A 14,374-nucleotide genomic window follows, 5' to 3' on the forward strand; every position below is an offset into this window, starting at 1 on the left:
TACTAAAACACACGCACTTTTTTAAAAATATATATATAAAAAAAAATAGACTCCGTTTGTTTAAAAAGGTGAAACTTAAACCGCAAATTCTGACAACTGGCTGCTAAAAGATTCCAGCGACTAGAGGTGGATTCTAATTAAATATCTTCAAGACTAAAAACTAACCAATTTATGGAATAATTATATCATTCCATGAGTTTAATTCTTGTCTCAAAGGTAATTCAATCGGTTGGGATCACGCCTAATGAAGCGGAGGTCATTAATTCATATCCTTATCTTTCCTCTTATGTGGACATATCAAAAAAAAAAAAAAAAAACTAAACAAAAACAAAAACAAAAACAAATTAAGTTCAATATACTACTCAGAATCATTGTGTCCAATTGAGATTGGATTTTAATTATGACCAAACCTATTGGCAGACGTACGTATATTCCCCATCAACACTAAATTTGAGACAAAAGAAAAGGAAAAGCATATGAAGCGTTTTTAGGGAATAGTGATAAATACCATCTCATATGGTAGGAAAAAAAAATAATAATAATAACAAAGCCGGGTTTAAATCCATTGCTTACATCCCATGCATATCAGAAATCAACAAGATACGATCTAATTACGTTTATGGGAGAAAAAAGAATAAAAGATAAAGGAAAAAAATGGTTGGGCTTCCAATATTTACTGCAGTGAAAAAATAGAGGAAACGCACCTGCATGAACCTGAGAAAGCTGAAAGGTAAAGATGGAGGCGATGAATACGATGAGAATGAGAGGACGAAATAAGGCAGAGAAACCACCCATGGATCTTTATGATTAAACCAAGACCTTTATTGATACCTTCAATATATTGCCTCATTTTAAACAAATAGGTGCAGTGAGTGAAAGTGATCAACTTGACCAGAAAAAAATAAAATAAAAAATTACTTTTTTAAAAAAAAAAGAAAAAGAAAAAAGAAAATAGTGGTGAGTCTGGAAAGAGCGTCATTTGACCCACATAATCATAATCATTGATGAATATTTGTTATAAAAATGGATTCATATCTAACCCATTAACTCCGTCGAGACTAATGGCCATGAATGACGCGAAAGCCGCGTAGTGGAATTCTACGAAAGACCACAAACTTGAATCAAATATATCAATGTCTAAGTCAACAGGGAGAATACCCAATTAGGTGGCATGATTGGATATTGACGCCAATGATGGAGCTTCTCAACACATCAATGTCTCATGCCAAATCCATATCAAACAAAACCAGATTACCAACTCTAACTGATAGAAGACCAAAACGTATCCACAAAACATGAAGCAATATCCAAATTCAAGCCAAAATTCAGCAACAAAAGCATGCCAAAATTCTTTAACATAACAATCTAGCTAATAGAACACATACCACAATAGCACAATTTTCCCATCCCCAATCGAAATCTCCTCAACAAGATCTGCAGATCTTAGACATTAGCTAGGTCTTCAGCAGGACCCCTTATTGACTTGCATATGAAATTGCGCAACTTCTTCACCATCCAAGAGAGTGGGGCAATTATGTGAATCAAATCAACAATCACAGCCACTCCAATCAAAATAAATGTTAGTATTTTGGCCAACGGGTTAGCATTGACGCCTGAGTGAAGTACGTGTAAATAGGTAACTTCATTCGGTGTCACCAAACTCAGTGCCTGCATATAGGTAAGTATCAAGCACGGGATGGACAAAGACATGGTATATGTCAAAAACCATATAAAGAACTTGCTTGTAAGAGGAAATCCACTAACGACCAAAAATAAGACGCACACGGATGAAATGAAAGAGATGGTATTGAAAGATAAGAAGACTTGGTAGTCATCTGGATAGAAATAAGCTAAAACTGATGTGCCGACTTTGTGTTTTTCTTGCCAAACACCACCTGGTGGGCTGATCCCAGCCTGGAAGGTCATGGTTGCAATCACAGTAGCCACTAACATCAATGTGCCACGTGTTTCCTCGACCCAATTTCCCTGCCGCTTTAAGTGTTTAACTAAAAACTAAGGAACGTATTCCCACCATCTCTTAAATCTTGATCGAGCTCGGTGTCCGGATTGCAGTGGTTGTGCTTCATCAACACCAATTCGACTTGGTGTTGGTGGTAGGAAAGAATTTAGATCTGTTGATCTTCTAACACCAGCTTCCTTTAAAATGTTTTGGATTTCAAAACATTTAAAATCTCTTGGACAAACCTCTAAGACATCTAAAGCTGTGTAACCAATCCTGTTTGTAGCATTAACCTCTCTTTTTATTTGCTGTACTGAAAGTAAGTATTTTATAGCCTGTACAAAGACAACATTTTATTGTTTCATCCGAAAACTACCAGAAACTCAATAAGCACTTTCGCAAAACAGCCCCAAATAAATGTAATTCAACCACATTGAATGATCCTGCTTGGAATAGTTTCCAGTTTTTGCATGATCTTTAGGAGAATCGTATGAAAAGATGGGATCTTTCCATTTTAGGTGCACATGTATGAAAATATTGTGATTCTTCCTTCTTTTTTTTTTTTACATGTTCTACGAATATATCTTCTTCAAATATAAAAATTTCGTCATATTTTATGAACACAAGCAAACTTACGAAAAGGGAAGAAAAAACAAGAAGTAGATCTCAAATAATTTCATACACGTGGATAGAGTACTGCTACTTTATATATATCACTAGAGAAAGAAATATATCTTCGAAGACTAGCCATAGATATTGTTAACGCACCTTCGTTTGCTTGAGCATCACAGCTAAATGTAATATAGAGTTGTCATCATGGTCTTTGGAGTTGAGGAATTCATCGCAATTAGACGATTCCACTAGCAATTTAAGAGCATGTAGATTATTATATCGAACACACAAGTGCAAAACACTATCTCCATTGAGCCTCACCCGGATGGACTCTTGCCGAGCAATAATTAACTCTTTTATGATTTCTGTTCTTCCTCTCATTGCGGCTAAGTGGAGAGGAATTCTCTCATCTTGATCAATAGCCAAGCAAACATTTCCATTGGCTTGCAACAATGCTTTTACTGTCTCAGTGTGGCACTCAGCAGAAGCCAAGTGAAGAGGGGTTCGCCTCAGCGAGTCTACTTCTTCCGCAAGTTTAGGTTTCTTGCTGACAAGAACTCTACTAAATTCAAGGTGGCCAAGCAAGGCTGTAATGTGTAAGGGGGTCTCACTAAAGGATGTGAGTGAAACTTTATTAAGAATAAGTGGATCCCTTTGGATCAAGGTGTTCAAGGTGTTTACACACCCATTGAGAGAGGCTTGATAGAGTGCAATCATATTCTCTTCTTCAACATGCAATATTCTATCCATCCTTCACTTGTAAATGTGAAGATTGAAGAAACTTCAACAAGAATTTATGTACTTACTACTTACTAGAGCTGATGACCAATAAAAAAGGGAAAGCCTCGCGATCTTTCATCCCTTGATAACACAATTTCATTCTTATTCAACATAAGAATGAAGAAGAACATCTGAAAATGTATGGCCGACCCTTGGACGGCTGGTTCATGGGAAACTGCGAGGATACAGCTGCTTGTGTTTAAGTAAATGTCTCTCTCAGAGGAGGGTGTGAATTGGTTGTTGAAATAACTCCGCCCTTTAACAAGATAAGACGACTGGATTGCCAAATCTCCTTCCCTTATCTAAATTATATGTTAAAAATACTCATCACAAAAGTATTTATCAAACACACCCATGCATGTATGTGGTTGGAGATTTCCCATCCCGACAGGACCAGATAAATGAACGGGAGCCGAAGGGAGCATTGTCTAGTGTCGGTGATAATTGCCCCACGCGTAGAGATGCTTGATGGAGTGATTTATCCTCTTTTGGACTTTGATTGTTACATCAACTTTTTGACTTTTAATTCTATGAATTGATGAATAATTGTTACGTAAATGAATTCATATCTATTTACCCATCAACTCCAATGAAGCTAATTTATATCTATAGATTTGGGCATGACGTGAAAGCCACGTTGAGGAATTCATGACTCGTACTAGCTAGATGTGGGTTCATGAAATTTGGGAAACTAAAGACAAGGCCGTATTCTTTGAAGACTCGCGTTCCCTTTGGTTTGCATAATAGATTCTTGGAATCAAATGACTATATTTTTCGAGAAGTCAAGAAGTTATGGGGTCCCACAGTAAGGCTTGTGGAAAGCAATTTCCTCAAGCTTTCATTCATAACTCCCCTTCTTCTTCTTCTTATTTATTTATTTTTTTTTTTTTTTTTTTACAGAAATTTCTTTCAAACGAGTCTGAAAGAAATATCCTTCAACCTATTTAAAATAGTACCAAGTATCTATAAATATTTAAAACGTTGGTCTAATTCCTAAGGTCATTAATAGCAATTTATTAACTTAGATTAATGTTTTAAATGTTTATAGACACTTAATACTATTTTAAATGGGTTGAAAAATATTTCTTTCAGACTGGTTTGAAGAAAATTTATATCCTTTTTAAAAGACTTTGAAGTCATGTGCGCAAGGCGATGACTCTTGCCCTAAGTCTTAAATAGTTTGAATAGAAAAAATAAAAATTTAAAATAAAAATTTAAAATAAAAAAAAAAGTCTTAAATAGTTAAACATAATTAAGTATGTTTCCTCGTAATCAACCCATTTCTGTAGTGAATAACCCTTTGCTACTAGGCGAACCTTGAAATTCCCACCCCACCTTTTTTTTTTTTTTTTTTTTTTTTTTTTACTGCTTCCTTTTTCTTGAACACTCATTTACACCTTATTGCCATCTTCCTCTCTAGAAGCTCCACCAAATCCCACGTCTAGTTCTTATGCAAGCACTCCATCTCCTCCACCATTGCACCCACCCATCTACTCTGCTCTTGGCTATTGACAACCTCTTGAAAAGTAGAAGGCTATCCACTGTTGATGACAAGAGCATAAGAAGTCATGTCTTCAAAACCGTACCTAGTTGGTGGCCTGATAATGCGTCTAGGGCTATCTATGGCGATAGTGTGATGCTCCTTAACTCCTGAAGTAGAGGTCTTTGTACCCTGAGAACTGTTCTCCTACACAGGAATCTCTAACTCCACTTGCACCACCTGCTTATCACTACTACTGCTTTCTAGCACCTGCTGCTCTTTACCCTGAGTACTCTTTAACATAAAATTTTCATCAAATAACATGTCTCTACTGATTACCTCCTTGTTTGCCTTTGGATCCCAAAACTTGTAACTTTTAACCCCTTTCTTGTATCCAAGAAAGACACACTGTCTAGACTTTGGATCAAGTTTCGATCATTCTTCACTAGGCATATGCATATAGGTTGGACAACCAAAGACTCTCAAACCAAAGTAATCTACCTCATTACTTGTCCACACCTCCTCTGCAACTTTCCCATCTAGTGCTATCCTCAATGACCTATTGATCAAGTAGCATGCCATACTCATTGCATCTGCCTAAAAAATCTTGGCAAGTCCATCATTCAACCTAAGACATCATGCTCTCTTTGCAATAGACCTATTCATCCTTTCTACCACACCATTTTCTTGTGGTGTCTTGCATACTGTGAAATGACTCTTTATACCATGCTGCTCACAAAAATCCTTGAACTTGTCATTTGTGTATTCAATACCATTATGTGTCCTAAGGCACTTAACATTCTTCCCATTCTGATTCTCCACTTCAACTTTCCACATTTTGAACTTGGCAAACGTCTCAGATTTGTGCCGCATGATGTACACCCAAACCTTTTTGGAGAAATCGTCAATAAAAACCACGAAATACATATGTCCTCTCCATAACGCTGTCCTCACTGGTCCCCAAACATCAAAATAAACATAGACTATAATGCCCTCTGTCTTTTGTGTGGCTGTCTTAAATTGTACCCAATTTTGCTTCCCTAGAACACAGAATTTACATAAATTAAGCTTGCACGTTTTGACACTCTTCAATAAATTTCTCTTATGAAGCTCCAACATGCCTTGCTCACTCATCTGACCCAACCGCATATGCCACAAAATGGTACAATCGGACTTAGACTCCACAGAGGCGATTCCACCTACAACTATACTTTCCAACAGTTTATAGATATTCTTTGAACTTTTCTGCCCCTTCATCACTACCATTGCACCCTTAATCACCTTCATTACTCCACCTTCAGACTTATAACCATAGCCGTTTGAGCCTAAGGTACCCAATGAAATCAAATTCTTTTCTACGTCTAGTACATGTCTAACATCACATAACGTTCTAACCACACCATCAAACATCTTAACTCTAATCTTACCTATGATAGTAATTTTGCAATCTGCACCACTACCCACAATAAATATACCAGAATTAACTAATCTGTAAGTGTCAAACCAATCTTTGTTGAACGTCATATGAAACCAACATGCTGAGTCCAGAATCCAATAATCCACAGGATGCTCTGAATTTGATACAACAGAAAGCATATCACCATCAGCATCGTCCGAATTTTCCTCCACTACATTCGCAGACCTTGAAGAACCTACATTCTCGTCATCCTTATTCTTGTTTGAGTCTGGACAGTCCCATTTTATGTGCCCTCTCTTCCCACAATTATAGCAATTGATGTCCTTCCTCTTCCAAGACTTTGACTGAGAATTCTTGCCATTTGAACCACCCTTGTTAATATTTCTTCCACACTCTTGGTCACCCTTTACAACTAACCCTTCTCCTTGAGAACTTTCATCATTGATTTTCTTCCTCTGATGAAAAGCCAACAGGGCTCCTGTAACGTCCTCTAACTCCAATGACCGTTTCCCCCTTGTCAGAGTTGTAACCAAATTCGCAAACGTAGGAGAAGTTGGGAGTGAATCCAATAGCATCAACGCCTTGTCTTCATCTTCGTCTTTGAACTTCACATAAACCCTCTTCAAATTACTGATTACCTGATTGAACATGTTGATGTGTTGGCTCAGATCCAAGCCCTCCACCATCTTCAAACTGTACAAGCGCTGCTTTAGATAGAGCTTGTTCGTCAACGACTTTGGCATATACCGACTCTCCAGTTTAAACCAAATTGCCACCGGAGATTCTTCGTCCATGACATGATACATCACATCATCCCCTAAAAAAAGCTGAATAGTAGCCACCGCTTTAGCCTCAAGTTCCTTCCAATCTATGTCTAGCATACCTTCTAGTTTCATCCCATATAGCACCTTCACCATCCCTTATTGCACCAAAAATCCTTGACACTTTTCTGCCATAACCCGAAATTACCAAATCCATCGAACTGTTGTGCAAATATCCACCTAAATTAATAGGCAAATAATTGTACGTTTTACTCGCAAGAGCACAAGATCAAAATAGTAGTATAGGGTGCAAGTATGAGATCATTCCCATGGGGATTGCCATAAATTATGCTTAAATAAATTCCGCAATTAAAACAAAACAAAGATTGATTTTTGAATTAATAAAGATAAAGATAGTGCTTTGAAATCCACCACTAATCATGCTCAAATAATATAACAGTATACCAATGCTTTAATCATATTATGAATTCCTAATGTTTGCCAACCTAAGAGCATGGGTGTATACTCCTTAAGCTATAGATTTTCCGAAGCAACAAGTTAGGCATGGGTGTATACTCTAACTCTTTTATTTCTTAAAGGATTTAGCATGGGTGTTTACTAAGTTGTTCTTTAAGAAAGCATAAATCTATGAAAATCGACAAACACACGGAACTTACGACATGGGTGTATACTCCCAGTTTTCTATGTTGATTAACCCAAGAACTCGTGAGGAATTCTTTTGTTACTCTATTAAACCAGGACTTGGTCATCCATATTGATTTAATTAACTCATCCATACCACATGCATATGTTGATAAGGCAAACACATATGAGGAATTCAATAAAACAAGAATTAATCAAGTTAAGCATCACAATATGATTATCACAAAGGCGTCAATATTGAAATATTAAATAAACATAATTAAGGCTTCAATCTAGCCCTACTAAGTAGTTTAGTTACACATGATTTTGAAGTTAAACATCTCTATAAAATAAAATAGAAAGGAAAAGAATAAACCCGAAAACTTGAACTTGAAGAGCTCCAGTTCTTCTCCTTCGAATTGTCTGTCTATTCTAGAGGCTTAAGAGTCTATTTATAGGCCTTAGGAACACTCAAGAAACCCTAAAAATCATACGTTTTGCATTCATGTTCGCCTAGGGTTTTGAAGGGTTGAAAAGGGGGACTTTCCGGAATAGGGTGCAGCTGACTTAATCCTCACGCACGGGTATGGTCGATCGCAGCCCGTGGGTGCTCGATCACAAGTGCAATCGATGCTGCTTCTTGTGCGCACGAGCGCATCCCTTGCGCTCATCTTGACGTCCTCTAGTAGTGCACTCGATCGCAGGGGACCTGCGATCGATCGCACTGCCAGAACCTCTAGCTTTTCCCAATTTTGCTCTTTAAGCCCCAAACTTCCAGAAATGCTTTCATTTCTTCCAAAAGCCCACAAAAACACATAAAAGAACTAAAATAGCATAAACTAACAAAACTAAAGCATTAACAAATATAAGTTAAGGGCTAAAATATAAATATTTTGGCACTTAACACGAACTTCATAACGTTGAATTTCGCAGAAGATGTGCCAATCCCAGCTATCGTAGAACTAGGCTCTTATACCAATTGGTATTATCGTGCACAACAACGATGAATAATATGGAATTGTAAAGAGAGATCAAGAGAGAGCTGAGATGCAAATTTACGTGGTTTGGCAACGTGCCTACGTCCACAGGAGAGTACGGCTATATTTTACTATTAAATGATTTATGGTTATAATATAACATATTTATATAATTGTAAGTATTTTGGAAAACCTCAAAATACCCCTCACAACTTATTTGTCATAGGCCCACATAAACTAATTACACCCAATGGGCCGGTAGTAGACTATGAGCGCTTGTTCTAACATAATTCTATTATTGTTTGCTATTGTGAATCCACTACGCCAATCTGCATCACTTTTCCAACCCATTCTGGTTTGCTTTTGGCTTAGCTAGAATAGCTTTTGGCTTCGCTTGTTCCTGAGACCAATGAAAATTGATATGACGAAGACAAATTTGTTTTTCTTCAACCTTCTATAATTTTTTATTCTCATGAAACATTGAAAACTTAAAGATGGTGTCTTCAAATTGAACAAATTGTCAAGGTAATGCTACTTTTCATGTATGTTAATTACATTCATTTTATATCAATTAATATGACGTATTTAAAAATAAAAAAATAAAAAATTTATTGCCTATTCTATGCAAGAGACTAATGCGCAGCTTACTTGGTTTGAAAATATTGTCCTTAATTCACTTACAAAGGAAAAAAAGAAATATGTAGCTTAATTACTTTTTTAGTTGCTTATAATAATAGGAAAAGATACGAGAACTTATTGTGTAGTGTATTTAGATTGGAAAATGAAAAGTAATTTTATTTCTTAAATTTAGGGGGAAAAAAAAAAGACTCTTATCTCACCTTTTCTAAACCATTGCCTATCAGATTATCTACATATATTTATGGGGTCTATTTTCCTTTTGAAAGAATCCCCTAAAAAAAATTGTTATTCATCCTTTCCTTTTGTCATTTCTATTAAAAAGTCAAAATATTACGATCAAATTTCTTCCGTCTTTTCGACTTTATTTCCATTTTGTTTGTACATTAAACTTGTTCCACCTATTCGGTGGGTGGTTATTAATCGTCCACTAACTGCTAACCGCTTTTGAAGGCATTTAAGAAAAACTACTAACCGCTTAGACGGTTACGCGGTTTTTACAAAAATAAAACCGCTAACCATCTTTATGTATATTATATAATATATATTATATTTATATATATAGAAATATATAAAAATACATGAAACCACGTCATTTTTGTGTTAAATATATATATAAAAATGTATAAAAATTTAGAAATGATGTCATACGTAGTATGGGTATAATCATATTACCATAATAAATAAATAATTCATTTTGCTTTTTTTTTTTTTTGAATTAAACTTTTTTTTTAAAATAAACTTTTTTCTTTAAAAAGAGGGTTAGCGATTATTGAGGTTATTAACCGCTAACTGCCTAAGCGGTTACGGTTAGTAGTTTTAGCCAATAACCATTAATTATAACCGCTTTTTCACCTCAATAGTTACAGTTAGTAGTTTCAGCCACTAATCATAACCGCTTTTTCACCTCTACACGAAATGGACGAAATTTCTACTTTGCCACAATAATATCTGACTTTTCTCCAACTTGGAGATTGGAATGGCTAAGACACGTGTATACCAAAACGAGGAGAAGTGCTACACATCTCAATTTTTTTTTTTCCAAAAGTTAGTTCCCAAATGATGTGTTACCATCTCATGAGATTTATTATTTTGAAAAGTGTATCACCAACTCATGAGATGGTGACACATCATTTGGGAACCAACTTTTGGAACAAAAATCTTAGATGTTTAGCATTTATCCCGAAACGAGATAAAAACTCAAATCAAATCTTTTTTCCCTCAGTCCGTAACAACTCCATCCCTCGCAAAAGTAAAAGTATTATTGAATTTTTATTAAAAAAAGTATTATATATTTTAAGTACCATATACCAAATTTTTGGCAACTTTTACTTTAAATCAGACTTCTTTTTTTTTTTTGTAAGTACTAGTGGAAAAGGCACATGCTTAATTCCCTTTGGTGTGATGCTTAAGATTAAAACATTAGTATTGTATGCTTAAAAAAAATTATAATAGAAAGTTAATAAGAATAGATATAATTTGTTATTTAACATTCAAACTCAAAACCGTATATACAAAGTCATAAAGTAAATATCTAAATTCTTAATAAAAGAGCAAATTAAAATTTTTACACAAATAAAATGATAACATAACATTACAAAAGTGAGTAGATACAATATACAATAAAAAATAAACTGCAAATAAAAGTTAATGGGGAAACTTTACTTACGCCTTGAACTTACTTGCCTTTTGCAAACATCTACTTACCCCCTTCCGTTAGGATTTTCTGTGAAATCCTAACGGAGGTCCTCTCACGTGCCGCACATGTGGTTTATCTTTGCTGATGTACCATTTATACCCCTGCCCATTCAAATAGAACCTTACGAAAACTTCACCTCCTTCTTGTGATTAAAACCAGATTTGGGCTTTCAAATTGGGGCCATCTTGGTTCTTCTTCTTCACCTCCTCCTTCTTCTTCTTCTCCTTCATACCCATTTCATCCTTCTTCTTCATACCCATGTTATACCCACAATGGATGAATCAGATAGTGAAGTCAGCGACGCAGGAGTAGGAACCAACAATCCCATGTGCAAATGTGGGAGGAGATCACGCATCTTAACAGCATTCATGCAGCCTAATTTCGGTAAAAGGTTTTATACATGTGAAAATTTGTTGTGACAAATACAACCTAAATTATTAGATAATATTTGCTACGTTTTAACTCGGAAGTGCACAAGATCAAAACAGTAGTATAGGGTGAAAGTACGAGATCATTCCCACGAGGATTGGTAAATTTTGATTAAAATTAATTCAGCAATTAAAAAAAAAAGAAAATATTGATTTTTGATTCAATAAAGATAAAAGGTAAGACTTTGATATCCACCACTAATCATACTCAAATAATATAACAATATGCCAATGTCCCAATCATATTGAGATTATTTAATGTTTACCAACCTAAGGGCATGGGTGTATACTCCTTAAGCTATAGATCTCCCTAAGCAATGAATTAGGCATGGGTGTATACTCTAATTCTTTTCTTTCTCAAAGGATTTAGCATGAGTGTATACTAAGTTGTTCTTTAAGAAAGCATAATTCAATGCAAATCGACAAACACATGAGGCCTAGGGCATGGGTGTATACTCCTGGTTACCCATGTTGATTACCCCAAGAATCCGCAAAGATATCTTTTGTTACGTTATTAAGCCCAGGACTCAATCTTCGAGATTAACTTAAATAACTAATCCATACCACATGCATATGATGGCACACACATTCATATAAAAAATTCAAAAAAGTAAGAAATAATCAAGTTAAGCATCACAGTATGATTATCACAAAGACACCAATATTGAAATATTAAAGAGACATGATTAGGGCTTCAATCTAGCCCTACTAAAGTACTTAGTTACACATAAGTTTGATTCTAATCATCTTCATAATAAAATAAAAAGGAAAAGAATAAACCCGAAAAAACGCTTCCTTGAAGAGTCGTCAATCCTTCTCCTAGAGCTTTCTCTTAAAAATTGTGTATTTGAAATTGTGAGGCTTATAGGTCTATTTATAGGCTTTGGAAAAACCTAGAAACCCTAGAAATCCTAGTAAACTCGTAGGTTTAAATTCCTAAATCACTAGGACTTGGAAAACCTAGTTTGGGAAGAAAAAGGAGTCTTGCCGCAAGTCTGAATTTTCTTCAGCGCCTAAGTGAGCTCAATCGCACTCCTGCGATCGATCCTAGACAATGTGCGCTTGAGCGCACAACTTCATCGCTCAAGTCTAGACTTCTCATTTCCAAAATTTCCCAAAATTGCCCTTTAAGCTCGAATTTTTCAGAATGCTTCATTTTCCTCAAAGACCTATAAAAAAAAACATAAAACACAAAAAGGAAGTAAAATTGCACAAACTAACAAAACTAAGAGATTAACAAATATAAATTGCTAGTCCCTTAGCAATACGAAACTTACATATTGCTAGTCCCTTAGCAATATGAAACTAAAAACAAAATGAAAAACAGAAAACAAAAAGATAAATCCATCTTTCGTAGGATGTACGATTGCATTTAGCGTATGCAACAAGCCTTTTAAACTCCTAGGCATTCCCAAGAGGACGAGTGAAGTCTCGTGAGGGTTTTCCAGGAATGTTACCCACAAACATTATGCAATGTTCATGCTATCCGAAAATTGAAGTATCACTCAAGACCATGGTTTTCATTCATTGGCAAGCTTAAAAAGATAAACTCCATCTTCTCAATGAATTGGAATTTTAAAGTCTAATTACCTACAAAAGGCAGGCTAAGCATCACAAGTTTGAAATAGTGCACAATGAACTAGCACATAAATATGAAGCTTCTAATTATTTCCATTGTGCAATGTCTCAATATTTCAAAGTTCACTAAAATTTTCATCATAATGAATAACTATGGAATAAATTTCCTCTTCTTTTTTTTTCTTTTTCTTTTTCTTTTTAGTCAGGCTATGCAATGTTACGTTCCCTTAAGCTTTCTAATTGACCCATGTAACGAATGTTAAGTCAATGACTCCCAAACCAAATGGTTTTAAGGCATTAGGTGTAAATACACTCCTAATGACTTACTAACTCGAGTCAAAAAGGCTACGAAACCAAACTAACCATGACATTAACTAAATCAAAATTCTTCACCTTTTGACGTGAACACTCATGTTTAATGAGGCAAGAGGTCCAGTTACTTTGTGAAAAGCTTATTAATGATCAAATTTTTATTTTATTTTTTTATTTATTTTAAATTATGCCAAAGTATCCAATCAATAAGTCATCCAATTTTACCCAAAACATCAAAGCATACACATTAGACTCTCATGTCATACCACACAAATTATGTGCTAATGTTCTTGTGTCAGCTCAGATCAAACAAGTGAATTCTTAGATGCCTAAGGTAAGTAACCAAACTAAAAAACTCTATCATCAGATCATGTGTTCAAAATTTTAAGCTTGCCAATGAAAATTAAATCATAATTTTTAAGATCTGCCAAACTTTTAAGACAAGACATGAACATGCATTTTTATTTTTTTTCAAAAACGGAACAAAGTGTGTGTAAGTGTCTCCCATACCATACCCCCAAACTTAAATTACACATTGTCCCCAATGTGTGTATAGCATGAAAAGATCTCACCTGGGAGATGGAGAAAACTGTCTGGACTGGCATGGCTCATAGCACACCCCCAAACTTGAACGCAAGCATACTTGTTCCTGAAAAAAAAAATGGAAAACAAAAACAAAAACCAAATAAAATAAACTAAAAACAAACAAAGAAATAAAAAGGATATGTTGCGGGGTGCCTCCCATGAGCGCTAAGTTTAACGTCTTCAGCCAGACTGTTATCCTCCTCTTAAACTTGAAGCACTAGTCTTTTCTTCTCTCGCACCAAAGAGAATGAATTTTTCCTATTGCAGGGTGATTCCAAATATCTGTAAATCAGGGTGGACCACTCTGAGTCTTCTCAAAGAGTTTCTCATCTGGAAGGGAATCATGAAGTGTAATAATATAAGGAGAATTCTCAGGGAGTTTTTCCATATTGATGTCCTCAATTTGCTCATTTGGTAACTCTAGCAGACTTCTCTCCTGGACTCTTGGTACTTCGAGAATAAGAGCTGATGTTGAAGAAGTTTCAATTCTCTCTTCTTTTTCCCAAT

The 14,374-nt window shown here is 35.4% G+C and overlaps 2 pseudogenes; both read right to left on the reverse strand.

Moving 5' to 3' along the window:
* Positions 1 to 14,374, reverse strand: part of LOC132184382 (uncharacterized) — a 105,572-nt pseudogene that overhangs the window by 53,048 nt on the left and 38,150 nt on the right.
* Positions 1,444 to 3,322, reverse strand: LOC132185327 (ankyrin repeat-containing protein BDA1-like; annotated as a pseudogene).

The sequence above is a fragment of the Corylus avellana genome, chromosome ca6 (assembly GCF_901000735.1).
Source record: "Corylus avellana chromosome ca6, CavTom2PMs-1.0".
Classification (NCBI taxonomy): domain Eukaryota; kingdom Viridiplantae; phylum Streptophyta; class Magnoliopsida; order Fagales; family Betulaceae; genus Corylus; species Corylus avellana.